The 27,072-nt window shown below is 50.0% G+C and overlaps 1 long non-coding RNA gene across 1 annotated transcript in view; it reads left to right on the top strand.

The window, feature by feature from the left end:
• The first annotated feature begins 15,688 nt into the window (after positions 1-15,688).
• LOC114019989 overlaps positions 15,689-27,072 on the top strand; it is a 35,077-nt gene continuing 23,693 nt past the window's right edge. The window contains exons 1-2 of the long non-coding RNA XR_003564931.3: positions 15,689-15,987; positions 20,261-20,359. This is a non-coding gene — a long non-coding RNA (uncharacterized LOC114019989). The remainder of the gene's footprint in view (positions 15,988-20,260; positions 20,360-27,072) is intronic.

Here is a 27,072-nt window from a genome sequence, read left to right as displayed (position 1 = left end):
GTGCTATCTTTACCACAGGAGCATCTGGCAATGAAGCACAGGCTTCGATAGCTGGATTTTGTGTTCACTGCCTTCTCTCTCAATGGCTGAATTTGCCCATTAAAGGTCTCTGCCTCGCTCCAGCATGGGGACATGGGTTCCAGTTTCCGATTCCCAGCCAGACCCTGGTTTGTCCTTCGGGTGAAGCGTCGAAGATGTGCCTTCACGTAGGTCTACGCTGCAATCAGACACCTGCGGCTGGCCCGAGGCACCTGACCCAGGCCAGCTGCGGGTGTTTGAGTTCAGTGTAGACCTACCCTTGCAGGGAATCCCTAGCTCTGAGCACGTGCAAACTTTGGAGAAGTTTGGATCTGGATCAGAACTGGAGCCCAGCGTTAGTGAAAACCGATGGTCCCAAACCAGGGAGGAAGAGGATGAATGGGCAAGTCGTTGAGGGAGTCACCCTTCGTCCCTGGCACATCTCAGGTCTGAAACCATTTGGTTTGGTTATGCTGGAAACTGTGAGGCCACACACATAGATGAAGGGCCTGGTTGCCCTGTCACTTCCACAGGTGTAAACCAGGAGTAACCCACTAAGATCAGGTGGAGCGTCCCTGGGGCCAAGCGCGCGTGAGTGAAGAGTCAGACCCAGGCATTTATGGACACATCCGTTTATTTTTAGGACAAAGCACAAATGGAGGCCAAGGGCCCAATTCCCGCTGACTTTCTCTGCCCTTTGTGTCTTCGGAGCGTTGCCCCCTTTAAGGTCGGCATACCTCAGAAATGAGTATTTTACCCAGTTTTAGCAAATGATCCGTCGCCAATACAAACTCGTTGTTTTCGCATTTCACCAAGGGGCAGCGTGGTTCAGTGGCTAGGACACTGGGATCGGCTTCGGGAGACCTGGGTTCTATTCCTGGCACTGCGTTGCTGGGTGACCTTTGGCAAATCACCTTTACAGTTTTGTGCCTCAGTTTCCCCATCTGTAAAATGGGGATAATGCTACTGCCCTCCTTTGTACCGTGCTTTGCAATCTGCTGATGTAAAGCACTATATAAGAGCCAGGTATTATTGTGTGTGTACACGGCACTTAGCACAATGGGGTCCCAGTCTTGGGTGGGGTCTCTAGCTACCGCTGTAATGAGAATCAAACTGAACTCCAGAAAAGGGCTGAGTTTGCACTTTGCACTGGGTGTGGCCTGTGCTTGCAACGCATGTTGGGAGAGGTGCCTGCTCACAAGCTTACATTACTTTTAAGATATTTTCCTTTTTCTCTGAAAAAGAAAGAAGAATCCTTCATGGAAATTCAGGGGTTTTTTTTTTTAAAGTTAATGAATAAATGAACCATAATCATGAGCAATGAACTGCTGACCCTCTCTCATTGGAGGGTACTTTGGATACATTTTTTTTTCTTCTGCAGTAAATTTAATGCTGGTGAGATGCACTGGGTAGGATAAGGGAGCCCTCTAGCTAACCACAGACCAGATGGAACCTGGTTGTGGAGGGCTCGTCCACTGTCCCCCACCAATACGTCTCACCCACACCCCCTTGTTTTGAGGGACGTCACTCACCTGAACCTCAGAGTTCCCTGTACTGCACACAGATGTGTCTTCCCCCTCACCTTTGCAGTGGCCAGTTACTGACACCAGAATCACAAAACTCAGGTTGTCGTTAGAGTTATTTACACTCCAGCAAGGAATCCTGGAGCATCGCAAGCTTCATAGACTCATAGTTTGCGAGGCCAGGAAAGGACTGTGGTGATCAGCTCGCCTGATCTCCTGCATAAGCAGGCCAGAGAATCTCACCCAGTGAGGCCCATGGTTGAGCCAGAGCATCTCGTTTAGAAAGACATGAATAAAATGTTTGCATGCAGCGTTGTTGTAGCCGTGTTGGTCCCAGGATAGTAGAGAGACAAGGTGGGTGAGGGAATATCTTTTATTGGACCAACTTCTGTTGGTGAGAGAGACGCTCGCTCTCTAAAATGTTTGTCCATCATTTAGGATGATGGTCAGACATTGTAGGCCACATTTGGGCTTTGGCAGGTTGATGATGATGACTGCACCCTATTGGGCTAGGTGCTGTCCAAACTGAATCAAAAGAGCTTACAATCTAAGTACTGTATAAGACAAGAGCCCGTGGGGGGCTACAGATGGATGGATGGGGGAGAACAGTGAGCCAGGGCAGGTCAGCATGATGGTCTCCGCTCACCCTGCTGTCTCACCGTTCTCTGGTTTTTTGTAGGCATCCCACCAAAGGCTGGTTTGAAGGAGGACAGTGAGGTGGAGAGAGACGGTTTCATACTCTGATCTGGACAGGCTACTTCTAAAGGGAGTTCAGTCTCCACAGCCCACTCTGTTCTTGGCCTCTTTAATGCTTTTGCTGCTTGTGGGTGGGCGCTTCCAGGATGGGTGACCGGCTTTTTCAGGTGGCTTCCGGGTAGAATGTAGCTTTCCCTTGGTATAGCCCTTTCTGGGAATATTCAGATCATCTCTCTCTCTCCTAGTGTGCGTGGAGGCTGGGGGAGAAGCATTGTGGGGTCTGGATGATAAAAAAAAAACAACAACGCATCTTTCCCTTGCCTGACTCGGATTCTTTTGTCAAGTAAATGAGGGTTTGTTGCTCCATCTGCAATTCCAGCATGGTTTGAAAACCCCAAGCTAATTATTAAAACGGCCTTCGTGAGAGCATCAGGCAGCTGGGACCGCAGGAAGAAAACAACCCATTAAAGAGCACAAATGAACTCGGCGTGCAGGGACGGGTTGGAATCAATGGCTGTGCGCCGGTGTTCATGTTATATTTATTCCTCACTGCACTCACGGCTCAGCCCCCTTTGGAAAGGGACTGTAATAGCATTTCCATTTGTAGCCAGAAAGCTTCGGAAGCAACGCAGCCTCTCCCAGGCCGGCCCGCCGGTGGCGAGGCAGGAAGCCGAGGCCTTTCCTTGCCAAAAAATCATATCCCCCGCTTGTGTCTGTCCGATTTGGTTGGGGAGCCCGGGTGGGTTTCTTTGGTCCTCGGTGGCGGCTGCCTGGCGGCCCCTGTGCACTGATTGGTCGTGGTTTGCTGTGCACGGCGTCGGTGCCGCGAGCAACACCTCCGTCGTGGGCAATGACTAGGCTCCGCAGCCTTTGCACAGCCAGGCTCCTCAGAGAGGCCACGGAAACTGACCCCGCAACGAGATCCCTTGGTGGCCGGGCTGGGCTCTCTGTCCCCGTTCTGCAGACAGAGCACTTCAGTCTCCCAGGTTGTCGGTCTGACACCTTTCGCCAGGGCCGCTTTAAACCCTTCCCCCACAAAAACCCCTGAGAGCTCCACCCTGCAAGGGCTTTGGCCCCAAGCCTCAAAGAGATTTAGGTGCCTAACTCATTGAAAGCAGTGGGAGTTAGGTGCCTGAATTCCATGGAGGAGCTGGGCTTGAGGGCCTTCAACTCGCACGGAAGTCGATGGGACTTCAGGGCCCTCAGCACGAGCAGGATTGGGCTGCATTTGCTCACAGCCAGATTCTGGGATTCTTACGTCCATTGTGATTTCAGTGGGACCACTCATGGTCTATGGTACTATCCAGTCTGGTCTGCTAGGCAGAGCAGTTCAACATGGACCTGTGCTCAGTCCTCCCTTTAAGTTTCAGTGACCAGTGCACTTTGGGACAGGTGTCTCGATTGATTAGTGTGTATCCAGGCATGGGGACAGGCGTCTGCCTAGGGATCGGTGCATATCCAGGCACAGGGACAGGCATCTGCCGAGGGATCGGTGCGTATCCGGGCACGGGGACAGGCGTCTGCCGAGGGATCGGTGCGTATCCGGGCACGGGGTCAGGCGTCTGCCTAGGGATCGATGCGTATCCAGGTACAGGGACAGGCGTCTGCCTAGGGATCGGTGCGTATCCAGGCACGGGGACAGGCGTCTGCCTAGGGATCGGTGCCTATCCAGGCACGGGGACAGGCGTCTGCCTAGGGATCGATGCGTATCCAGACACGGGGACAGGCGTCTGCCGAGGGATCGGTGCGTATCCGGGCACGGGGACAGGCGTCTGCCTAGGGATCGTTGCGTATCCAGGCACAGGGACAGGCGTCTGCCTAGGGATCGGTGCGTATCCAGGCACGGGGACAGGCGTCTGCCTAGGGATCGGTGCCTATCCAGGCACGGGGACAGGCGTCTGCCTAGGGATCGGTGCGTATCCGGGCACGGGGACAGGCGTCTGCCTAGGGATCGGTGCGTATCCGGGCACGGGGACAGGCGTCTGCCGAGAGATCGGTGCGTATCCAGACACGGGGACAGGCGTCTGCCTAGGGATCGGTGCGTATCCGGGCACGGGGACAGGCGTCTGCCGAGGGATCGGTGCGTATCCAGGCACGGGGACAGGCGTCTGCCTAGGGATCGGTGCGTATCCAGGCACGGGGACAGGCGTCTGTCTAGGGATCACTTGGTATCCAGGCACGGGGACAGGCGTCTGCCGAGGGATCGGTGCGTATCCAGGCACGGGGACAGGTGTCTGTCTAGGGATCACTTGGTATCCAGGCACGGGGACAGGCGTCTGCCGAGGGATCGGTGCATATCCAGGCACAGGGACAGGTGACTGCCTAGGGATCGGTGCGTATCCAGGCACGGGGACAGGCGTCTGCCTAGGGATCGGTGCGTATCCAGGCACGGGGACAGGCGTCTGCCTAGGGATCGGTGCATATCCAGGCACAGGGACAGGCATCTGCCGAGGGATCGGTGCGTATCCGGGCACGGGGACAGGCGTCTGCCTAGGGATCGGTGCGTATCCAGGCACGGGGACAGGCGTCTGCCTAGGGATCGGTGCGTATCCAGGCACAGGGACAGGCATCTGCCGAGGGATCGGTGCGTATCCGGGCACGGGGACAGGTGTCTGCCTAGGGATCGGTGCGTATCCAGGCACGGGGACAGGCGTCTGCCTAGGGATCGGTGCATATCCAGGCACGGGGACAGGCGTCTGCCTAGGGATCGGTGCGTATCCAGGCACGGGGACAGTTGTCTGCACCGTGATGGGTCTGTATCCAGGCACAGGGGCAGGTGTCCGTATTGCATGCCTGTGACTTCATGAGATAGAGTCCTGCTCTTGCCCAGGTTTGCTCAGTTACTTCACACGAGCTATCGGAGAACTTTGCACTCCCCATCTGTGACTGAGATCCTTTTGGAACAATGGCACTTAAGTCTCCACTTCCCTCACAACCCGCAGCTGGTCTGAACACCCAGCCATGCCCCTGTGACCCCTCCAGCACTGAGGACTCTCTCTCACTGCCAGGCTTCCATCAAAGATGCTAGCCGTAGGTTTCCTCTCTTTCAGTCCAACAGCCCCATTAAATCCCCCTGGGCTCTTTATGACTAGGAACCTTTTACTTGACTGACAGATGCATAGACAAACCTGAGGGCCTGGATGGGTGGCTGTTTCCATGGTAATAGCAAGAGGGTCAGAGAGAGGTCTGGGATGTTTTAGTCTTCCTGTAATATCCTTAATTGCCCATTTATTTAGTGCAATTAGTCCCAGGTGCTTGTTCTTGTCTGTGTGACCCCTAGCGAATGCATCTTCAGCCCTGCTGGGCTATTCTGAGCTGCCCTATCGATCAGTTTCCTGCCAAGGTGGCTGAGTCTATCAGAATTCTAATTTAGGCATCATGTGATTGTGTATAGTGCGTGTGCTTGAGTGTGCATGGACATATACATCTCAAGTGCAAAACCACCCCTAAGCAGTGAGGCCTTGTTACATTTACCCCCTGCAATGTCAGCAAGGCCCTGTCCCACATCCTGTATATTTTACAGCATGTACATTGACACCGGACCTTCATGCAACTTTTGCAGATTGTCACAAAATTTTACCAGCCCAGATTCGTCATCCAACCATCACCGGCAGGTCTGGGGATAGTGTAGCAATGACTGATGATATTGTATCCGCTGTACCTCGGAAGGACATTGCTCAGTTTAGTCCCAAAATTACCTACATACCACAATAAATCTCCTTACTTCTGTTGTTGCATATTATTTGGATCTGAAATGAAGAATCATAAAACTGTGGAACTTATGCTGGGCCTGACAGGACCAACCCAATTTGTCCCGGAATCCTGTTTCCATCAGTGGCCAGAAGCTGATGCTTCACAGGAAGGCATAAGAAACCCCTATAGATGGCTGATGTGGGATAACCTGTCCCTTCATCCAGGCCTCATCCTTATCCCTAACAGAGGTTGTCTTAAGCCCTGAAATATTAGGTTTTATCTCCCTTCTGATATTTTTTGTTTTAGGTATTATAACTCTGGATATTCTTGTTATCCATATAACTATCCCGAACCTCTCTGAATCTTACTAAGTTCTTGGCCTCAATGACATCACGTAGCAGGGAGTTCCACGGTCTAATTACATGTGTGGAAAAGTACTTCCATTGTCAGGAACTCCTTTTGGAGTTTACAGAGGGTGTCATTCACATGAATGGAATGAATTCCAACGTATTTTAAGTTTCCTCCCTGAATAATTTTGGTGGGTCCTGTATTTTAGGTCTTCATCCACATTATGTCCCACACTTGGCCCTGGTCAGATTAAGAGGTTTGCAACTTGCCCGTGGTGAGAATTGCACAAGGCTGCTTTAATGGATTTCTTGTGTAGATTTTAAAAGGAAATCAGGAAGAGATACTACTGCTCGGATTGTAAGATCTTTGGAGCCGGGTACTATCTTTTAGTTCTGTGTTTATACAGTGCCTAGCACAATGGGTCCTGGTCCGTGACTGGGGCTCCTAGGGGTTACCCCAATACAAATAATAATAATAACTACTGACATGAAATACAGATGAGCTGATTATGTGGACACAGCCATGGCTTTTTCTAGTTTCCTGCCTTTTGTGTGTTTGCGTTTGTTTTTTTTTCATGTTGCACTAGTATAGAGAGGTTTTTTGCATTTCATTTCCTACCCTTTTAAAGCAAAGGATGAGGAGGAAAAGGAAACAAAGCAAAACAACAAAATCCAAGAACTGTTTGTTGTAGGGAGCTTAGAAATTTCCTGAGCTAGAATTGTCCAGCTAATGATGCTTCCTAAAATCTCTCTGTTCAAATGGCTCTTTACTGTTTCGGGTCAGAAACCGGAATTTCTGTTCCATGGGAAATTCTGACGTTCGGTGGGGTGGGGTGGGGGGTGTGTGTGTGTCATAGTTTGGAACAAAAAGCAACATTTTGAAATTTGCTATGAAATGAAAGTTTTAAAGAAATGGTTTTGCGTCAATTGAAACATTCCACTGTGATCAAATTGAAACGTTTTGTTTTGATTTAGACTCTTTAAACATTTTTTATTATACTATAAAATAAAAGACTTTTAGAAACAAAACCATCAAAATGTTCTGTTCCGAAAATATGGACATGATCAAAACGCTTCGCTTGGGATTTTTTTTTTCCAAATGAAATTTCATCAGCCAACATGTTCCCCAGAAAAGTTTTGATGCTGATGAAATTACATTTCCTGACAGAAGAAGGTTCAGCTGGAAAAGTGTTAAATAGCTCTCCTCTTTATCCTGTATAGCCTAATCAACAGAATAAGGTGTCCTTACAAACCATCCTGAGTACGGGTAGACTTGGCCAAATTAGATTTTTATTTTGTTATAGTTTTGATGGATAATATTGATGTTAATTTTTAAGCATTTTTTTATTTTTATCAATTTAAATTTTCACAGTCGTACAAAATTATGGGTTTTAAGGAATTTTTTTCTATCTTTGATTTGAATGTTCACAGTTAGGGGAAATTATGGGGGGGGTGTCAGACAATGGGGGAGGGGCAGGCAATAATTACACATACAAATACAATCCAAGCAACACACGAGCTGAGGCAGATTAGGGGTTTGTGGGGCCCTGGGCCAGAGCAAGTGGGGGCTCCTCCCCAACTCCTTCCACCTGCAGTCCCTCCCACCCCCCGGCACTCCTGCTGGGGAAAAGGGGTCGGGGCACGGGGGGCTTGCCCTGCCCCCGCCCAGTACTCCTGCTGGGAAATGGGGTCGGGGCATGGGGGCTTGCCTCACTCTGCCTGCCCAGCACACCTTCCGGGGAGCAGGGTCGGGCCATGGGGGCTTCCCTGGCAGGAGCGCTGGGTGGGCAGGGCGGGAAATTGGCCCGGGCCCCTGGGCACGGGCCCCGTTGGCCCATTGGCTAATCCGCGACTGCACACGAGCAGAGAGAACACTGTGACCGGCTGCTAATGTCAGTGTTGTAATTTCAGAGTAGCAGCCGTGTTAGTCTGTATCCTCAAAAAGAAAAGGAGGACTTGTGGCACCTTAGAGACTAACCCATTTATCTGAGCGTAAGCTTTCGTGAGCTACAGCCCACTTCATCGGATGCATTGCAGATCGGCCCCTTTTACCACATCCCTTCTAGGAAGCAAGAGCAGCCGGGGAAGGTCTGAATTGGGCCTTCGCTCAGCAGAACTGGAAACTCAGGAGGGCAAGCCTGACACGGCTCGTTCGTTGTTGTTGTTGATGCGCAGGGGCCGATGCACCGGCAGTTCTCGCCGGCTCCTAGGAGGAACAATCTGGGCCTTTGTGGAGGCTGGGAATGTCATGTGAAAAGAAATCTCCCCCAAATGACCAGTGATGTCACTAATCATCTGGGCTCCTTTTGTCCGGCGGGGCGTTGTGCAAGCTATGCTGCCAAGAAGCGACTGGCACAGTTCACGACAAGGGTCTTCCCACGCTGTCTTTTCGGTGGGCAGGGGGTGTGTGTGGTGTGGGAAGGGGGGAAAGGAGCTGCAGAAGCTCCCCGCTTGGTCAAGTTTTATTGAGGGAGGTGGCGAGAGGCGCTGAAATGGACGGAGCTGCGTGAGTCAGCGCCCGGGTGGCCGGGCAGTTATCTGAAAGGGCAGAAATAAGGCCGGGTTGCTCCCTGGGAACAATGCAAGGGAAAGTGACATTATCTAGCCCCGTGCTGAATCCTCCCCCCCGGCCAGGGGACCCCATTCCCACACCTAGAGTTCTTGCCTCCACACCCTCCCACAGCGCGGGAGATCAGGGAAGGAGGCAGGGCGTGGCCAAGTCGGGCTTGCTGCCTGGTGATTCTGCACCCCCGCAAATCCCCATGGGGCTCACTGAACCAGGGGCGAGATGCCTCAGCCCCCGCTGCCCCTGAATATGGAATGGCTCCACCTGCCTCCCTTTGAATCCGCCTCAGTGAGTCCTCCTGACTCCTCCAGCATGGCAGGATGGATTTGCCCCCCCCGGACAGACCCAGTAAAGGATGCAGGGCCCCCACGGATCCCCATCAAGATCCACCCAGATTCGGTGTCGGCAACAGGAGGACACGGCCCCACCATTCCTCCCAACCAGCTTTGCGTCTGTTTTCAGCGGGACTCTTCCCAACGATCTGAGCGGCTGCACTCGGCAGAGCGCGACGGCATACGTGGCAGAAAAGGTGCGATCCAGGGCCAGGAGGATTGTTATTGTTCTTAGTGACTACACAGGGACTCGGGGGAGTCGTCCTGCTTAAAGGGTCTGAGGGCAGCTGGCATTGATCAGCTCTGTCCAGAAGCCACACATGTTTCTCCTCCGTCCCCTTTTCAGGCTGCTAAAGTGATTCCAGACCTTTTGTTCTCAGCGTCCAGAGAGATTCTCCGAGCAGCTTTTTTCAGTTGCCGTTGCAGGTCTCCATGGCCCTCTCTAGGTCATAACAGCAGCTTATGTGTCGTTTGCTTTAAGAGAGAGAGAGGGTGAAAATATGATGCTGGCCACGTCGATGAGAGAGGGGTCCTGAGTCGTGGCTGTTTTTCCCTTCCCCCCGCGTTCGACACATGATGGTGAGAAAGAAGAAAACCTTGCAAAAGCCTCTGCTGGAACCAGATAGACGGGCGCTCAGTGATGCAGAGAGCGAATGTAAATAAATCGCAATGAAGGATTGGGGAAGTTGTCAAGGCGCACGGAGCGCCAAGACTCAGAGCGGAGTAAGAGGGGCGATTTGGAACATCTGGTTTTCAGACCATGAAGCTCCAAAGTTTTCTGGTGCCCTGGGCTCCGGGATGCTGCTAACCCTCGCCTCCCGGCGTCTGCCACGGTGTTGTCACATTTGCCGGTCTCTCCCCCCAGTTTTAATCCTGGAGGCCGGGCACCAAGGCCAAGCTTTTCAGACGGGATTTGGAGGGGCCTCCATTTCCGAGTGCCCAACTTGAGACACCCTCCCGGGGGACTGATGGTCAGGTGCTCAAAAATGCCTAGGGTGGAATTTCACCCCCTTGCTGCCACAGGCTGATGTGGGGCCAGGAAGAAGCGGAAGGTCTGCGTGGCTGGAACATGAGCCAAAGACTCAGGTTCTCTTCCCTACTTTGCCAGAGTCTTCCTGGGGCAAGTCATGTGATCTTTTGGTGCCTCAGTTTTCCCATCTATAAAACTGGGATAATAGCACTAGCCTACCTCACAGCAAAGATTCTGAAGTACCCCAATACTACCCTGATGGGGGCCAGATAGGTGCTTAAGATGGATGGCTGCTAAAAGGGGGCTTGGGGAGAATTCCGTGCATGCTGCTATGGTCATCGTAGCATGTCCCAAGCTATGAGCAGCCCTGGGGAGGCTGTTGTAGCAAAGAGCAGCCACCTGGGCTGCTCTAAGTTACACTGGTTTCCATTTTGGCTTCCACAGTAGCCTAGCATTATGAGGGCAGAAAAATGGTGTAAAGCCACCTTAGTGGGCAGAAAAGTGGAGCATGGTCACTGCAGCATGGTCACTTTGCCCTCCCTCCCCCAGGGCTGTCCCAGGAAGGTGCTGCCTAGAATGTCATCCTAGTGTTCGCAAGCCACAAAGATGGCTTTTAGGATTTGCCCTCTCTCATCACCCAGCAGCCTTTACTCCTCATCCAAACAGTCACCATCCTTCTTTAAGGGCCTGCTCCTGCTCTTGTTCAAGTCAATGGGATTTTTTTGTTGCAATTGATTCAAAGGCAACAGCCTGGGTCCCTAAAGGCAGCAAAGTTAAGTGCCAGGGATGGAGCTGTTTACAGCCCTGTTCTTTAACTCTTAGAGCTTCTAAGAGGAAACCAGCATTCTCTGCCAAATCCACTTCCATTGGTCCCCAGATATTTCCTCCTGAGTATCTCCACCCCAGCATCTCATCTGTCTGCATCTTTCCGAACTCTGGCACTGACAACAACCGACAGATCTTTGAGCTTAAACCTTTTTGCTGCTTATTCCCCCATAAACCAAAATTTCAGTGCGCCTTAATTGTCTGCCAGTTGATTGCCTAAATTCCCCGCTGACACACATAATCATAGAACATCATAGAATATCAGGGTTGCAGGGGACCTCATATTGGGGATGAGGCGACACAGGGGCTGGATAAGCCCATCTTTAACTCATCAAGTCCCAGAGTTCCAGCCTGAAAGTGCACTTATGAGTCAGAAGAAGGCTGTTTAGAATAGACACAATGTCATTATTTTTTCTTTCTTTCTTTCTTTCTTTCTTTCTTTTTTTTTTTTTTTGCACCGATTCCTGGACGGTTAACTTGCTTGTTTGCAGCAGTAAAGGAAGATACACAATATGGTTGACCGCGGGGGCTCCTTTTGCACACTAGGGCCAGATTTTCTCAAAAGTCCAGCGCACCTAGTAAGGGTCTGATGCTCAGTATGCAGCAGCTCCTAGTGTGACCCGAGGGCTCTGGACACAGCTCTTCGGAAAACCCACCACCTTATTCTGGGGCCTAAATGGGGGCTGAGCTCTTTCCAAATCTGGCCCATAACCACTTCCCTGCCCATAACTCTGCTTCTAAAATCTGTCCAGCCGTGTTTGTTTTCAGTACCTCTTTACCCCTGCCGGCAAGGCTTCATTTCTACCCAAGGGCTGTTGTATCAAATTTCCTTCTCAGTTACGCCAGTGTAAATGAGAAAAGGATTTGGCCCATTCTTTGGGAATCCAAGCTCGGCTTAGAGCAGTAGTGGGGATAAAAAAACCTAACTTGTTCCAAAGCTGAGCTTGATAAGTATATAGATGGGAGAGTGTGATTAAGTTGCCTACAGTGGCATATGGCCCATCCATGTCTGCTTTGAGCAAATATCTCAAGAGAGATGGGACACTAGATGGGAAGGGTTCTGAGCTACTACAGAGAATTCTTTCCCAGGTGTCCAGCTGGTGCGTCTCACCCGCACGCTCAGGGTCAAGCTGATCACCATGTTTGGGATCGGGAAGGAATTTTGCACCAGCTCAGATTAGCAGAGACCTTGGGCGCGGGGTGGGTTCGCCTTCCTCTGCAGCATGGTCACTTGTTGGTTTTAACTACAGTAAATGGTGGATTCTCTGTAATGTGAAGTCTCAAAATCAAGTTTTCAGGCATGGGCGGCGGGTATTGTAGGCAGGAGTAGGCTGTGCCTCCCCAAACAGCTAGCATGGCCCCACACACACTCCGCCCCCCAGGCCAGGCCCCCTCCTGCGATTCCCAGTGCTCTGCCCTGGCTGTCCCAGGCTGGCTGGGACTGGCTGGCCTGCCTCCCGCAGGGACTCAGGGCAGCTGGTACTGGGGCCGTGCCACTCAGAGCACCGGGACTGGGGGCACTGCCTGGTTGCCCAGAACTGGGGGCACTGTCACCTGGTGCACCAGGGCTGGCCGCGCTGCCCGGCCACCTGGAGCACCAGGACTGGGGTCTTGCCCCCTGGCCAGCTGGCGCTGGGGCCGGGGGCTGCAGTGGGGGTGCTCTGGGCTCCTGCTGGGGAGGGGGGCAGAATGGGAGGGGGAGAGGAGGGGCCTTGGGCACAAGGGGAGGGAACTAGCCTCCCACAATGGCATGGTCACCGGCTACCCACGATCAGGCCTTCAGTAACGCAGCCAGAGGTGATGGGCCTATTGCAGGAGTGGGTGGGCGAGGTTCTGTGTAGCCCATGGAATGCAGGGCGTCAGACTAAATCAGAGGTTCTCAACTTTTTTCTTTCTGAGGCCCCCCCCGACATACTATAAAAACACCACAGCCTAGCTGTGTCACAACAAATGTTTTTCTGCATCAAAAAGCCAGGGCCAGCATTAGGGGGTCGCAAGCACGGCACTTGCCCAGGGCTCCATGCCTCAGGGGGCACCGCGAAGCTACATTGCTCAGGCTTCAACTTCAGCCCCAGGTGGCAGGGCTCAGGGACCCGGGCTTCAGCCCCTTGCAGTAGGCTTCAACTTTCTGCCCTGGGCCCCAGCAAGTCCAATGCTGGCCCTGCTTGGTGACCCCCCGAGACCTGCTCAAAGCCCCCTAGTGGGCCCCAGACCTCTGATTGAGAACCACTGGACTAAATTATCCTAATTGTCCCTTTTGGCCTTAAAGTCTATAAATAATAGGGTTTTTTCACTTTGATGGCAATTCTGGGGGCAACAAATTGTTGCGTGTCAAACCAAAAATGAAATTTTTCTACATTTTTGATGAATAGAAAAACCATTTCCAGCTGAACAAAATGTTTTGTCTGACAGAGAACAAATTGTTTTATTTCAATTTTGAGCATTTAACATTTTAAAGAAACGAAAGGACATTCTGAAGCAAAAAGTGATTGTGAATTGAAAATTTGAAATGTTTCGTTTCGAGAATGTTGAAATGAAATGTTTTGATTTTTTTCAGGTTTTTTTCCCCTGACCAAAACAATTTGGTGAAATGGACCCAGATGCATGAACTATTCTGGTGTTACTGAATCTGCATTCTTCACAGAAAAATCATGTTGCTCACAAAATTTCACCTGTCTCTATTTATGACAGCACCAGTTCAATCTAGCAAAATCTGAATGTACTTCGGAGAAACTGGCACGCAGAGCCAAGTTTACAGCAGTGGGTAAAGATCAGAATGTATCCAACTTCAAAAAAGGGTAGGCAATGCCCATCTTGCCTCCCCTGAAGGTTCTGCTTCTGACTTGGTAGGCTGGGCATGGCATTTAACAAAAGGTTATCATATGTAATAGAATATTGTCACCCCTGCGCTGAGTGGTAGCAGTTGTTGGGGCCTTATAATTTAGCTTCGCATTGGAACTGAAATCAGTGACACAGAGTCTGGGTACATTTTTCATGCAACTTGTTTATTTACCCTATGTACACCAGTCCTGGAACAGAGGTGGTCACAAAGAGCACACAGGCAAACCTTTCTTTCAGGGATTGCAACTTAGGCACTAACGACTGATTCCCAGGGATAAACTCTGTCTCTGGATTAAGGCAGAGAGCAAAGTCTCTTGAAACTTGCCACCGTTCCCCCCACAGAATCTTCACAATACCAAAAGCAATATCATCAGTTCTTCAAAGACTCAAAACTTGCTTGCACACTAAAGAAAAAGTTCTTGTAAGACTATGTGTAACAGCACCACCAGGTGATTCCTGACATAACAACAGGAAGTGCTGGTTCTGAACAGCAGCACCAAGACCTTTGCTCACTCACTGAAAGTCAAGCAAACCCCCAAATTCCTATAAAGTCAGTATATGTTTTAAGTAGGTCACATATTAGTTTAGGTCCAGTAGTATTTCTCCAAATCTATGTAGCTGCTCATTACAATCATTAATGAATTTATCCTCACAACAACCCTGTAAGATAGGGAATTAAGATCCTCGTTTTACCATTTTGATAAATGCAAAGTAATACACATTGGAAAACATAATCCCAACTGTACATATAAAATGATGGGGTCTAAATTAGCTCTCTCAAGAAAGAGATCTTGGCGTCATTGTGGGTCGTTCTCTGAAAACATCCACTCCATGTGCAGCAGCCGTCAAAAAAGCAAACAGAATGTTGGGCGTCATCAAGAAAGGGATAGATAATAGGCCAGAAAATACCATATTGCCTCTATATAAATCCATGGGGTGCCTGCATCTTGAATACTGCATGCAGATGTGGTCGCCCCCTCTCAAAAAAGATATATTGGAATTGGAAAAGATCCAGAAAAGGGCAACAAAAATTATTAGGGATATGGAATGGCTGTCATATGAGGAGAGATTAATAAGACTGGGACTTTTCAGCTTGGAAAAGAGACGACTAAGGGGGGATGAGTTAGAGGTCGATAAAATCATGAGTGGTGTGGAAAAAGTAAATAAAGAAATGTTATTTACTCCTCGTAACACAAGAACTAGGGGACACCAAATGACAATAATAGGCAACAGGTTTAAAACAAACAAAAGGAAGTATTTTTTCACATAATACACAGTCAGCCTGTGGAACTCCCTGCCAGAGGATGTTGTGAAGGCCAAGACTATAACAGGGTTCAAAAAAGAACTAGATAAGTTCATGGGGGATAGGTCCATCAATGGCTTTTAGCCAGGATGGGCAGGGATGGTGTTCTTAGCTTCTGTTTGCCATAAGCTGGGAATGGGCGACAGGGGGTGGATCACTGGATGGTTACCTGGTCTGTTCATTCCCTCTGGGGCACCTGGCATTGGCCACTGTCGGAAGACAGGACACTGGGCTAGATGGACCTTTGGTCTGATCCAGTGTGGCTGTTCTTATGTTCTGTATGAGGAGAGATTAAAAAGACTGGGACAGTTCAGTTTAGAAAAGAAATGAAGGGGGGATACGATAGGGGGCTACACAATCATGACTGGTGTGGAGAAAGTAAATAAGGAAGCATTATTATTATTATTTACCCCTTCACATAACCCAAGAAATTAATAGGCAGCCGGTTGAAAACATACATAAGGAAGTACTTCTTCACACAACGCAGAGTCAACCTGTGGAACTCCTTGCCAGGGGATATTGTGAAAGCCAAAACTGTAACTGGATTCAGAAGAGTTAGATAAGCTCCTGGAGGACAGGTCCATCAATGGCTGTTAGCCAAGGTGGTCAGTGATGCAGCCCCATGCTCCGGGTGCCCCTAAATCTCTAACTACCAGAAGTTGGAGTTGGACAACAGGGGATGGATCAGTAGAAAATGCCCTGTTCTGTTCATTTCCTCTGAAGCACCTGGCATTGTCCACTGTCAGAAGACAGGACGCTGAGCTAGATGGACCATTGGTCTAACCCAGTGTGGCCATTCTTACGATGGGGGAATTGATGCACAAGGAATATTAAATGACTGGCCTACAGTCACGCAAGAAGTCCACAGCTCAGGTAAGAATTGACCACAAGTCTCCTAGCTTCTTAGCCCAATTCCTGCACCTCTAGACTGTCCTTGCTACCCTTTTGCTCTGGACTGTCCTCTTTCTGTCTCTTTTCCATCCCAAATTCCGCGGGACATGTCATCAGAATGTTGTACGTTCACGAGAAGACCAACTGCTAAGATCCATTCTTTGCAGTCCTGCAAAGAGAACGCCAGGGCAGGTTGCTGTCCCAGGACAATTGCTCCTGTTTTCCTGCCCTGCAGAGATGCCCTGGAGTTCCTCCTGGCATTTCACAGGCAAGGTGTGTGTGTGTGCTGATGGCAGTTCCTGAATCAAGGGCATTGAAACAATTTCTCCTGGTGTGGGGAGCAACTGTGCTTGAGCGAATCACCACCACGCCCCAATGCAGCCTTAGCTCCCATTCCTGCTTTTCTCTGGGGGACCTTGACTTCAGGGTGAGGAGCAGCGGGGTCTTGAATTCCATCTCCATTCAGCAGAGACTACGGTGACTGGAGTGGGGCTCTTGCTCTCCTTTGGAAATGGAGCCAACACTTCAAGAGCCCCTGCACAAGCTCCTGGAGATGCCACCATCATTCCCACGTGGGCCTTCAGCACCGCTGAGATGCATGTGACTTCAAGAATGGGATGGAGGAAGGGTATGGCACAAAGGAGGTGAAATATTCTGGAAGGGATTCAGCCTGCACTTCTGCAAAGAGAGGCCATAAACAATGCAGACACTTTTGGGTTGGGGGAGACACTGCATTGCTCCACCCGTGAGCCCCAACAAAGGGGGCATAGGAAGGGTGGAGCCAGGAGTGGACGGGGTTATAACGTGAGGTAATGACGCTGGGTTATGGATGCCTTCAGACTGTGGAGCAGTCCTCGGGAGGCAGCCGTCCATTTGAGCAGTCCCTGGCTGCAGGCTGCACCGCCGTCTGGAGCAACCCCAAATCCTCAGGGCACAAAGACTGTGGAGGAGCCCAGAATCCAAGGCCCTGCTCCCCATCACCCTCGGCCTACACCTTGGCATAGCGCAGAATCTCAGCCGCTGTGTTTGCATGTAATCAGCTGGGTGAGGCGGAAGGTCCTTGTTCATGTTACTGTTTGATTTAAGTGGATTATGCTTCAGGCCAAGGCTCTGTTAGGAATTCTTCTCCAGGAGACACAAAGTTTGTGCCCGGAGTCTTTTCATGAACAGGAAGGAGGTGAGAGGGGACATCTCTCCCAGACGGGACCTTTCAGCAGCCTATTAGAGAAAGCAGCAACAGTAACAATCAGAAATAATGAGCTGCCGATGAAACAAAGATGAAAAAACAGCTCGGATAATGGCTGAGCACAAAGGGGACTTTGAAGTTTATTGGAGCCAGACCCAGAGTCCCTCTAACAGATAAAGCGACCCCAGGATGGTGGTTTCCTGATCCCTCCAACGTGAGTTTTGGGGACTGACTGGAGATGTAACAATCTTGGATTCATAAAAGGGAATTAGAGCAGGGCAGCTCCATGGGGGAACAGCTCAGGAGACCCCAGCTTGAAGAATCATCTCTCCGCAGAGGTCAGCTAGTGTGAGAATTATGATGCATGAGGGTTCGGTGCAGGGCTGGATTAACTCTCCCATGGGCCCGAGGCTATTCGATTTTGTGGGGCCCCTGGGGGTTTGGAGTGGGGGAGTGGGCTCGGGATTGGGGTGTGGGAAGGGGTGCAGCTCCAACTGTGGGGGTGGGCTCTGGGGTGGGGCCAGGGATGGGACAAGGGGTTGGGGTGCAGCAAGAGGTTCGGGGTGGGAGTTTGGGTGCAGGAGGGGGCTCCGGGCTGGGGTAGGGGGTTGCGGTGCAGGAGGGGGTGCAGGGTGCAGGCTCCGGCCGGGCGGCGCTTACCTCAGGCGGCTCCTGGACGGTGGCACAGCGGGGCTAAGGCAGGCTCCTTGCCTGCCCTGGTTCCGCGCTGCTCTGCTCCCCGAGGTGGCCAGCATGCCCGGCCCCTAGGCAGAGGGGCCAGGCCGCTCTGCATGGTGCACGCTGCCTGTGCCCACCCCCACAGCTCCCATTGGCCGCAGTACCTGGCCAGTGGGAGCTGCGGAGCCAGCCCTGAGGGCGGGGGCAGAGCACAGAAATTCCCTGAACACCCCTCGCCTAGGGCCCACAGGGGCACATCAGTGAGCCGGCGCTCGTGACTCCAGCCCCGGGGAGGCGCCAAGGCTCAGGGACCGGTGCCCGGCCTGCAGCGCAGAGACTTGCCGCTGGCCAGATTAAAAGAAGCAGTGGGCCGCATCCCGCCTGCAGGGCCCCCATAGCCCAAAACCCTGGGCTGCAGCCCCTGCATTAATCTGGCCCTGGTTCAGTAGCAAGGTTGGGCCCAGATTCTGCTGTCAGTTATGTTGGTGTAAATCTGGAGGAAAACCATTGAGTTCAGCAGAATTACACCAGTAGAGTTTAGGCCACTAATTCAGAAGAGCGTCCCAAGCAGGGGACTAGAATGGGCGTCCAGATGCCTGGGTTATATTCGCAGTTATGCTGCCCATCAAGTCACTTTCCCTTTCTGTGCCTCCCTGCTTCTGTCTTGTCCAGTTAAACTGTAAGTTCATCAGGGCAAGGACTGTTCTAACTCTGTACAGCACCTGGCACCATGGCCTGAATGCCACTGATGCCTAGGCGCTACTGTGACATTACTTCCACCACTAATAAGGTATGAGCAGATATAAATTCCCAGGGCAGAAGAGGACTGCCACTAGACGCTACATCTCCTGGGCACAAGAGAAAAAGAGTAGGCCAGGAATCCTGTGATTTCCGAGCGGCTATTTCATGATGGGGCAGCGTGGAAGTCGCTGAGAAATTAGCTAATAAAGACCGTGCTTGTGCCAGATAGTGAGCACCATGAAATCTTTCACAGTGTAATGGGGAGGAGGTATCTGATCTGGATTTGTGTGCCCAGCTGAAGCGGGACTTGGGTACAGCTGATGGGAAGAAAAGATCCCCGCCTCGAATGAGGCTCCAAGTCCAGACCCGGAGAAGATATACCTGGGTACGGCCTCTGGATATTACTAACCCCTTGAAGAACAAGATGCTTCTGAGCTGAATTTCTCAGCCTATCCTGGGATGGACTCAGGGTGCAACATCCACGGGGAGAAAAGTCATCTGGACGGGATTCCTCTACGATGAAAGCCAGGCTTGACGACTCCCAGGAAAGGGAGAAGAGGCTGGAAAGAGATTCGGCGCTGCCCTGGAATTGCGTCTGTGTTCAGCACCCCCAGCAGGAGGGTTGGGGAGGAAGATTTCTGTGCCTGCCACCAGCACAGTAAGAGAAGGTGGCTTCACAGCTGTGAGATGGAGGGTACATAGAGGAGCTCTTGGATATATGCTGAAAGGGGAAGACAGTGTGTGTGGGTGTGTGTGTGCGACACACTCATCCACCTGCCCACCCCTTCTCTCTACTTCCCATATTATGGCTGCTGCTATCTGCGCTGGAGAAGGTACATGTGGTGTAGCTATCACCATCCATGAACTGGCAGCTGGCCCTGCGCAGGATTTATTACAGTGTGATTAGAACAGTTCATGGCAAGCTCCTTCCTAAGCGGGCTCCGCATTAAGGCAGGAGCTCAGTTTTCACACTGCTGCTAACTGAACAATTTGCCAGGCTAATGGGAGAACTAATGAGGCCGGCAGGAGAGGTGGAGAAAGCTCGGGGCTCCTTCCTTTGCAGGTGAAAGGGAGCCATGACATTTCCATGTGCTCCTCCGACCGACCCGGGGCCTTTCCGGAGGCAGAAGCAGACCCATCGGTTTTCCAACCTTAATCTTTACACACTCCAGACTCAGGGACTAGGCGCAGCCTTTGCCAGGAGTGTGGGATCAATTTGCAGGGGAAGCAGCCAGAGAGAGAGAGCGTATTTACTGATCGGGCACATTATTAATTTTACCGAGATCTGATCAAAAAAACAGGACACCAATTTCAAAGTGTCCAAGTTGCTTCCCTTTTGCAGGGGACCTGTTGTCACGCAAATTGTTTTTGCCATTTTTTTCATTTGCCGGCGTCTCTGTTTTCAGGAAGAAAATGTGGGTTTGCTGTGTATAAAAAAAGTCTGTCATTTTAAAGCAAATTTTGATAAAAGTGTCATGGGAAATGTTGGTAATGTAGAATTCTTTTAACAGAAAGTTTCAGGGTTTGGGGTGGGTGGGGGGAAACACCATGTTTTGATTAAACAACTTTTCATGGCTAAAATGTTAACCAGCTCGGATTCTGATCAATTCCTGGGCTTTTCAGAGAGAAACATACTTTCTTCCTTTGCAGGATATTTCTCCCAGGTTCACTGGCCAAGTCTTCATTGATCACGTTATGGGGCATGCAGTGCTAGGAGAGGTGGATGAAAGCAAAGCTGGGAGAATGGGTGTGAGTAATGTTTTTTTATCTAGATGTCCCCACTTAAAATGGCGTGCTTTGGTGGCCTAGTGGCTAGAGCACAGAGGTGGGACTCAGGAGATCTGGTTCCTTTCCTGGTTCTGCCACTGGCCTGCTGGTTGAGTCATTTCAATGCTCTGTGCCTCTGTTACCCCATCTGTAAAATGAGGCTAATGACACTACTCTTCTTTGTAAAGCACTTTGCGTTCTACTGATAAAAAGCAGTATATAAGAACTAGGTATTATTGAGAAGGAGAGAGGTCTAGTTCTAAAAGCAGGAGGCTCTAAGATCCAGGTGGTCTACATGCTATGCTTATCCCCCCCTCTAAGACAGGAATGTGGCCTCAGGGCTTATGGCTTTGCGCTATGCGTCTGGGTTCCAGCCCTACCTCCGCAAGGGGAAATATGCTTTACAGTAAGGACTTCCAGATTCTATTTCCCCCTCTGTCCCTCCAACCTCGGTCAAATCGCTGACTCAGTTTCCCCACCTGTTGTGATTTACCTTCCCTTGCTTGCAGCAATGTTGTGACACTGAATTAATTAATCCTTGTGCAGGGATCTGAGGAATTCTGGAAGGAGAATATATTAGACTGCTGCCGACCTCTCTTGCAGTATACTGTCCAGACAGCAAAGAAATCTGGGATGGGAAAATTCTTGTTTCATTTCCAAGCCCAATTCTAAAACAACAGAGGTTTGGAAACACCAACCTGTTCTCAGTTGCTCTTTATTTTAATTGTTCTTTTGCGCCAAGGGAAAGCTCCTCTTTTAGCAATCAGGACCATGCCCCCCTGGTCGTACAGCAGACGAGACCTGAATCTCACCTTCACTCACTTGGACCCAAAGGGCAAATCTGGGAGGGAAGATGCTCTGATTCTCTGGCTCCCTCTGGGATTCTAAAGGTCAGGGTGGCTGGCAGCTCTCATTACATGGGCTAGAACCAGTTAATTAACTATTTTTCCTTTGAGTTTCTTGGATAAATTCGAAGAGAGACCCTCAACTTTCTCCCCACAGTTCCTGGAGAAACATGATTCACATGCCCAGGGGGTGTGAAGGTCAAAGTGTGGAGAGAGGCTTGCGGCAGGGTGGATCCAGAGTTCAGGCACAAGTAATTCAAGCTACAGCTGGGCAGAAGGGGCAGTATTGCAATCCCAGTTAAGTTTAGATTCTGAATTTGTTACTGCACCAAGTCTCAGGCTTGACTGGTAGAGACAAGGACCAGAGCTAGGATTGGGTGCAAAGGGTGCCGAGATACTTGCAAGCTGCCCTCATGGACTCTCATCCCCTACTGGAGGCATCTCATGATAGTGCCTGATCCCATGGGATTCCCTCCATGTCAGATGGCAGAGAGCTGACATGATCAGCTGTTCTGATGAGTTTTCTGCCAGCGTGGGCCAAACACATAGAAGGGATATGGCTGCATCCAGGTCAGGGTTTGAAAGTTAACCCTTCTGTGATGGGCTGTTCACCCCACACTAGCCTAGAAGGGGTTAATGAGGCTGAGAAGAGGGCCAGTGAACCAGACAGGCAACAGCTGAGGGGAATTCGGTAGCCTCTGAATGATGATGGAACCCAACTGAGAAAGAACAGGCAGGGCTAGTATAAATCCAGGAAGCTGGCAGAAGAAAAGGGCTGCAGAGAGGGAGTCTGCAGCTACTGTCTGGCTGTTAGAAAGGGAAGGAAACAAAGCAACCCACTCAGTAGAAACCGCTGGGGATCCAGGCTCTGAAGGAAGGATTTATTCTGAAGGGTGGTGGAGTGAAGGCCTGAGAGAAGCAGAGTGAGAAAAGGTCTCAGGGAAATGTCAGCAAGGTGGGACATTGCAGAGCTTAGTGGCTGATTAGAGGGTCTCTGAGCTGGAACTGGAGTGGAGAGCAGGCCTGGGTTACCATACCAGCCACTGGGGAAGTAGCATGGTCTGGGCAGTGAATGGGAAGACTACCTGAGACCGTTTATGTGGAGAGACTTTGGTACCCCCAGAAGGGAAAAACACACGATGTGGCCAGAGGGCCAAGCCACAAAGAACACCCAGAGAGAATCATAGAATATCAGGGATGGAAGGGACGTCAGGAGGTCATCTAGTCCAACCCCCTGCTCAAAGCAGGACCAATCCCCAGTTTTTGCCCGAGATCCCTAAATGGCTCCCTCAAGGATTGAACTCACAACCCTGGGTTTAAGCAGGCTAATGCTCAAAGCAATGAGCTATTCCTCCCCCACACTGAGAGAGGCGTCAGGGTGCATGTGCAAGTGACAGAAGGGGGCATTGCTCCTGGAAGGAGTTAATCCCCAGAGCAGCCAGCAGGAGGTGCCCTAGCAGTAAGGGTATCCGGTGATACCTTCTGAGTTAGGATAGAATCCAGAAGCAAAACCATAGGTGTCTGTTTAGATTGGGGATTCACTCTGTGCTGAATGAGGGGAGGGACTAAGATGCCCTTTGATAGGTAGCGGGAAAGGACAAAAGAGATGAATGGACTGAACGAAGACCCCAATTCATTTCACATCAAAGGACAAGGGCTTTTATTCCCACTACAACCATAGTCAGAATTTGAACTAGCAATGAGTGGGGGGTGGGAAGGGGAAGAAGCACCATGTCCATCTAATCTCCCTCTAATTACTAAAATTCACTAGCCAGCAAAGTTAAAGTAGGACCAACCTGCTCTTGGGAGAGTGAAAGCAGTGACATGTATATATTGCTGGAAATAGTCCAGTCCTGCATTGAAGGAGCACAGCGCCCGGGTAGTGTGGGGATGGAGAAGATAGCTGTCCATGCTTTCATGTTGTAGAAGCTAATTTATTGTCATTTATATGAGACCCTGCTTGTGTTAGGCACAGTACAAAAAAATCAACAATGAGGCGTCCTTGTGGCACCTTAGAGACTAAGAAATTTATTTGGGCATAAGCTTTCGTGGGCTAGAATCCACTTCATCAGATGCACGGAGTGGAAAATACAGTAGGCAGGTCTAAATACACAGCACATGAAAAGGTGGGAGTTGCCTTACGAAGTCGGGGGTCAGTGCTAACGAGGCCAATTCAATTAGGATTGATGTGGCCCATTTCCAACAGTGGGCAAGAAGGGGTGAATATCAACAGAGGGGAAATTACTTTTTATAGTGCTAACGAGGCCAATTCAATCATGGTGGATGTGGCCCGTTCCCAGCAGTTCACAAGAAGGTGTGAGTATCCACATCCACCCTAATTGAATTAGGAGAAAATGTGTGACTCAGGCCGACTTAAATCTCCCATGGATGCAAAGCCTGAGACTAGTGCCCTCTCCACTAGATCACACTGCCCCTCTTGGGAAAGGAGAGGACTTCAGTCTCCTGAGCTTAGCAATGCAGCAGACTTAAATACAAAAAAATCCCCAGTCATCTTTCTTACCCAACTCCTTTGTTTGAGGAAATCTGCTGCTTTGAACATAATCTCAGTCCTGGATGCTCAGGGAGTCGCCAATCCCACCCTAGGAAAGCATGAGGAACAGAGTAGGAACCCAGGACTCATGGTTAAAATCAGTTCCCTCTCTCTGCTCCCCTTGGCCATCTCTGATTGACCCCTCCTGGTATGGTTTATGCATCTGGAGACTTGGTTTTTCTCCAATAAAAGTTCAGTCGATATGGTGCAAGTTTCCTAACGCTGACAATGAACTGGGCCGTTTGAAACAGCCTAGGATACAGAGAGCAGAATGTGGGGCACAGAGAGAGAGATTGAGACTTAACAGCGAAAATGTAAATGGCTCATTTCCTGTACTGCTCCATCTCCGAAAAACAAGATTATACAGCTGGAGAAATAACAGGGGCGGTCGAGTGGCGGGGGCTACCAACATCAAATGAACATCCAGTCACATGCTCAGTGGGCCCGTAGCTTTATTTTGTGGGGCAGACATTTAAAGGTGGAATTTTAAGGCTCTGACGGGGGGGGTCAAGCTTAACCTCAGCCTGACTTGCTGAACCCCTTCAGAAGGGCTCGGGGTAAAATCGACTCCCTACTTTCTGTTGATGTGCAGCACTTCTGGGATGCTCCATCCACCTTTCTCCTACACAGCGGGGGGGGGGGGGGCGGGTTCGGGGGGGGGGGAGAGGGATAATAAGGGTCTTGTTGTATCCTTGGGGGTCTAGGGAAGTTATCTAAGGTCTGTCGTGATGGAGATGGGGCCAGACCTAAAATCCTGAACCAAACACTTCAGGCTTTGGGGAACCTCGGCTTTCTTCTCCTCCCTACCATCTTCTCTATTTATATATCCAGCATTGTGTCCCTCTGGCCTTTTGAAGTTCTTGGCTGGTCTTTCCTCCTCCCCCACCAGGTATGGAACCTCTGTGAGCGCTAATACCCTGGCCATTCCATTTCCCCACATCCACCAAAACTCCAGGAGAACTTCTTGAGAAGTAAGGTGGTTTGTCTTCATATTCAAGGCCCATCATAGCCTATCCCTATCATCTCTTTTGCTATCAAGATGTCTAGTCCTGCCTCCGACCAGCCCCTGATCCCAGCCTCCATCGCCCACTTGTTATTTCTTCAAACAAGCCCCTTTGCTTTGCTGCCCCCCAGGCTTGGGAGGCGCTCCCTGTAACCGTAAACATGTGCAAAATGACCTTCCTTCAGATCCTTCCTTAAAACTCTCCGGTGCCGTGAGGCCTACAAAAAACTTGACAACAGCTAGGCCTCTGGTGAGCTCAGACCACTGCCCGTCCTGCTGACCAGTCTTGTCTCATTGTTTCCTTATACTCTGTCCATCTGCATCCATCCGTTGTCTCTTGTCTTAGACTGTAAGATATTTGCGGCAGGGACTTTTTGTTGCGTTTGTATGGTGTCTAGCACACTGTGATTAGGACTCCTTAGTGTTATAGCAATACAAATAGTTATAATGGGAGAAACCAAGTGAAGTGTCGCATCCCATCACTTTAATGACACCAAACAGTTGATGTCTGCATTGGGCCTGGATATGCATCCCAAGAGACCTTTTGATAGCCCCAACATATCACCAAAATTGCCCCGGGTTCTTTGACTGCCTCACATAGACGGCTCCTACAATATCTAGCTTGGGGCTTTGTGTTCCTAACGCTATGTCCTCTCTTCCTCTCCCTGAGCTATGGGACAAGCCCTTAAATAATTTAATTCAATTGGGCCTTGTGGTCCCTGCCAGCGAAGTTGACTGATTGCAAGACCTCTGCTCTCCTCTTTCCCCAACGGCTGATCTTTCATTTAAAGTGCTTTTCCAGGTCTGTTACGGAGGGAGGACGTGGAACATACCAGCCCTGATTAGCAAGAGAGCAGCTGAGAATGAAAACTTCAGAGCTGAATTTTAAACAACCCCAAAGGTTGGGGGCAGAGGGCCCAGATTCTGTGCTGCAGCCCAGAATACACAGCGCAGTGTGCTCCGGCCATTCCTCATCCCACCTCCCTCTTGTCCTCTGTGGCCAGGCTGCATGGGAGGAAGTTTGGCATAGAGAAGCCTATGCCAGCCACATGCCACCTGTGAACTGGATAAATTCCCTGGGACACTATTCAACCTAGTTTACACTGTGGAAAATTCATCCTTAAGAATTCCCTTTTCGTTAACATGGTCCAAATTAAGTGTTGGCTGAACTGTTCGTGGAAAGCAACGCACAGGGGTTTCTTCTTATCTACTGCACTACTGGGAGAGTAGTAGGGAAAGAGGGTTAAACTCTAGTTCACAGAAGCAAGTTTGGATCTGCCTTTATTCAGAACCAGAGCTAGGGAAATAATGAATTATAAAAAATTGTTTCAGGTCAACCCAAAAATAATAATTTTTTTTTTTGGTTATGTTCAGCATATCAGAAAGTTGAAGACAAATTAGTTTGGGCTCAAAGTAAATGTTTCATTTGACCCAAAATGAAACATTTCAACAGTGAACATTTATAACGTTTAAGTATTTTTAAGAATAAATTTAAGAATGAAAAGCTGTTTTGAATTTAGACACGGAAGTGTTTCATTTAGCAAAAGTCAAAATGGAACATTCTGAGTTTTTTCCCCCGTGACCAAAGCAATTTGATGAAATCAGCACAAATTTGCACAATGTTTTGAGGTCACGGTGGTTAATTAAATCAACTGAACATGAGCTCCCAGTGAAATGCTGTTGCCAAAAGAGCTAAAGCGATCCTTGGGTGAATAACCGGGAGGGGGTTTGAGTAGAAGCAGAGGGGTAATTTTACCTCTGCTTGGCACTGGTGTGATTGCTGGAATCCTGTGTCCAGTTCTGGTGTCAACAATTCAGGAAGGATGTTGGAAAACTGGAAAGGGGTCAGAGAAGAGCCATGAGAAAGATTAAAGGATCTGAAAACCTTTCCTGACCGTGATTGACTCAAGGAGCCCAATCTGTTTAGCTTAACAAGGAGATGGTTAAGGGATGACTTGACTAGTCATTAAGTAGTTACATGTGAAACAAATATTTAATAATCGGCTCATCAATCTAGCAGAGAAAGGTAGAACATGATCCAATGGCCAGAAGTTAAATTGAGACAAATTCAGACTGGAAATAAGGTGTACATTTTTAACAGGCAGGATAATTAACCACTGGAACAATTTACCAAGGGTCGTGGTGGATTCTCCATCACTAGCAATTCTTAAATCAGGGTTGGATATCTCTCTAAGAGATCCGCTTTAGGAATTATTCTGGGGAAGTTCTCTGGCCTGAGTAACACAGAAGGCCAGATGAGATGTTCACAATGGTCCCCTCAGGCCTCGGACTCTAT

This window comes from Chelonia mydas, chromosome 27, assembly GCF_015237465.2.
Source record: "Chelonia mydas isolate rCheMyd1 chromosome 27, rCheMyd1.pri.v2, whole genome shotgun sequence".
Classification (NCBI taxonomy): Eukaryota; Metazoa; Chordata; order Testudines; family Cheloniidae; genus Chelonia; species Chelonia mydas.
The sequence above is the reverse complement of the archived record's forward strand: the minus strand, read 5'-3'. Positions and strand labels throughout refer to the sequence as shown.